The 3,463-nt window shown below is 34.3% G+C and overlaps 1 pseudogene across 1 annotated transcript; it reads right to left on the bottom strand.

Moving 5' to 3' along the window:
* Window positions 1-1,563: 1,563 nt before the first annotated feature.
* On the bottom strand, window positions 1,564-3,169 carry 4921511C20Rik (RIKEN cDNA 4921511C20 gene; annotated as a pseudogene). Its single transcript, NR_003646.1, has one exon. The product of NR_003646.1 is annotated as an RIKEN cDNA 4921511C20 gene (transcript).
* Window positions 3,170-3,463: the final 294 nt, after the last annotated feature.

Below are 3,463 nucleotides of genomic sequence, written 5' to 3'. Positions count from 1 at the left end.
TGGGTTACAGCTTGAAGCCACTCTGAAAATTGCCCCATTAATATATACTCATTCAGCGAATTGTATTTGTTTCCTTTAAAGAAACTGGCTAATACAGCTTTGTTTAAAACAATTGCTGCAAAATAATTTGAAGTGCAACATAAAATAGAGCATTATTTAGCACTGACATAAATGCAATTTGCGTTATCCATGTATACTATAGGGCCACAGTCTACATTTCTTCTAGTAAGCAATGACTGATTTTAAAGACAATATTCAAGTGAAATAAAAATATCAGTTATATTAATCATTACCATATATAGAGATATAGATATATAGATATAGCTTAACAGATCTCAGATTTATGAGAAGCACAATGGCTAAGCTTCATGGTTTAGTACCAAGTAGCAGACCATTTGCCTATAATCGTTAAAGAGACAAGGCTGATAGTGCAACTACTGCTCTAATGTAATATCTACTTGTCTAAACCCAAAGTCACTTTTCTTGATGATGTTGACTACCTATGAAGAACTATTATACTTATTGTGGACTTAAGGAAAATGAGTCAATGCATGCTGAAACTGAAAATTCACATTATGTGATATATTCTGGTATGTCCATTACTTTGAAAAAAGAACTAGAAGAAGCAGGAGTTTGATTAAGAACTGGACTACATGAGACCCTGTCTCAACAATTAAAAATAAAAAACCAAAATACCTAATACCTTAATTCAATAGCACCACTTCTACAATAGCTGTTCATGCCTACATTTCATAAGTATACTACTCTAGTTGTTTATTTTCATAAATGTTTATAAGAATGCTCACTCTGGTACGTAGAGGTAAATGAATGTAACAGAATTTTTGCCTTTGTATAAGATATTTTACTAGAAATAGCATAGGAAAAAACAAAATAAAACAAAATCTTGAGCTAGAAAATTCTGGTGGTGTTAGAGATTGTTTATGGTATTTTAGAAAGGCAATTGTCTGTGGGAGAATCATACAAGCTAGTGGCACAGAGGGTATATAGCTGCCATGCAGGTATAAGGGAAGATACAGCTAAGTTCATGCTTGTACCAGCTTTCAGCTAGACAAGCTCAGAATTCTGGCATGCATGCCTTATTATACTGACCAGTTAGTGGATTAAAGAATAAGGAGTAATGCAAATAAGATAAGCAGCAACAAACAAAAAGAGCACAATTAGATTATGATTTAATGAAGTTAACCATCTAGTACGTAGATAAAAATAAAGATGCAGCTACCTTTTGACAGTTGCTGAGGTTCATAATAAAACTGAAAAGCACTGATACAACATAAAAGTTAGCAAGCCTGTGGTATGTATATAATACATAAATTGAATATGTACTGAAAATAATGGATTTGTGTGCTATGAAAGCAGTTATAAGAACAAGTCTACAGTAAAACAAAAAATAAGTGGTTGCATATAGCATACATTTAAATGGAAGCATGTGATATACCACTGTGACAAATTTTGGGAGCAAAAAGTATACATGTAAATGTGTCAAAATGTGCTTACAGTCCATTAGCTACATTACTCAAGAAATATTTTTTTCACAGTACTTTCAGATACCAGGTTGGAACAATTTTTATTAATTTTTAAATCATGATTTCCATTATGGTCTCCAAGGATGAGTCTTAGAAGGTGTTTGTTGTTTCAATTTGGGGAAATCTTCAGAATCATCATTTGAGGAGTTTGGGTAGGATTTTGCACTATGAGGGCCATCATTTTTCACAGAATTGTTAGGTGATTCCATGGTTATCTTGTAAAGACAGGTGTTCTTAAGACTTTCCAGTTGAGAGTCATAGTTTATGAGGGCTGAAAGGTAATACTTCTCAAGATCAAAGATATGGTCAATTGCTTCCTGAACATTGTCAGGCAGTCCAACCACACTAACGTTAGTATTCCAGGATCCTTTTGGAGGTAACCGGATGTCTACATGGAATTGTTCATTCATTTTATGGATGAATTTTCCACCAAATCCAAAAATACTGTCACGAACCTGGGGGTTTATTGGGATTTCCTTAGAAACTGTTTTTTCAATCTTATGTAACATTCTCATTATTGCATCTTTAGCAGCTAAGGTATTCTTTTTATAGCCTGTAATTGTGATTTGATCTTGTATCTCACGGTTTGCTTTCTTTGGAAAATGGATAGTAACATCATGTTCTCTGCAAATCTGAGCAATAAACAAGCCCTTATGACCAGTGATTGTGGAATGGTATTTTGCATCTAGAGTAAACATTAGCTTAAAGTTTCTTAGTGCTCGATCTTCTATTTCTGTTTGTAAAGCATTAATTTGCTTCTCTAATTTAACCTTGGCTTGCTTCACCTTTGCAGCAAGTCCCATTATGGATATGATATCAGAATTGCTCCCAGTTTGTGACACCTGAGTATGAACATCAAATTCACTCATTATCTTCTTTATCCCACTTCCTTTGGGACCAATGATGTAAGGATGTAGGTGAGAAGGCACCTGGACTTCAGCAGTGAAAGGAATTAGATATTCAAGAGCTTCCATGGCTGCTTTGCAATTTTCTATTTGACCTGAGATGAGTATGGTTTTATTTTTCCTTTGGTTACTAAAAACAATTTCTTTAGTGCTCTTTCCCCACTTTTCTTTCTCAGCTTCCTGAATCACTGGATGTATATACGTAGTTGGCTTTTCTTTGTCTGGAAATGCGAGTTGAACTTTGAAATCTCTAGCAATTTGCTGAACTTTGGAACACAGTGGTCCCATGAAAAATGTATAAAACTTTTGAGGAATAACATACTGTGTTGTGACATGGGAACCCAAGGGCTCAAAAATATGTTGGATGTGTTTCTTCGCTGCTTCAACACAAGCCTTTTCTCCTTTCATTGTAACTCTAATGCTCTGTTTTCCTTCATATGTGAAGTGAATTATCATACCAGCATAGACTTCAGTCATTTCTCTTATAAGCTGGTCCCTTCGCATGACAAAATAATGGTGAAACTTGCGATTTATCAGTATGCTGTCCTCCACCACATGATCTAAGTCTTTCATCAAAAGGTCTAGTACTTTTTGCACTTCTTTAACAGCTTCCTCTTTCCCTATGATTGTTATCAAATCCTGATTCTTATTTTTAAGAGTAGGGAAAACAGCACGTGCCCCCAGTTTTATACATGTTTCAGGAAGATTGCCACCATTCTTATTCTTGAGAAACTGATGATATTTTGACTTGACAGGGACAGCTATAGAAAAATTCTTGGCTTTCTCTTCTTCTAGTAATTGATGAAACTTTTTCTTTACCTTTTCAATATTGTCTGAACGGCCCCTAATAACAACTTTTTGAAGACCTGATTTTCTTTTTGAAAAGTAAATATTGAATCTTCCACATTCTTCCATGATTGTGTCAATCAAATGCTTCTTTGGATTGATAAGGGATTTATATAAACTAGAAGGAATATAAAATTCCACTTCTGAAATTTTGACTATACCATTTTG

This window comes from Mus musculus, chromosome X, assembly GCF_000001635.26.
Source record: "Mus musculus strain C57BL/6J chromosome X, GRCm38.p6 C57BL/6J".
In the NCBI taxonomy this organism is placed as follows: domain Eukaryota; kingdom Metazoa; phylum Chordata; class Mammalia; order Rodentia; family Muridae; genus Mus; species Mus musculus.
Note: the sequence above shows the minus strand (reverse complement) of the source record. Positions and strands in the feature narration are given on the sequence as shown.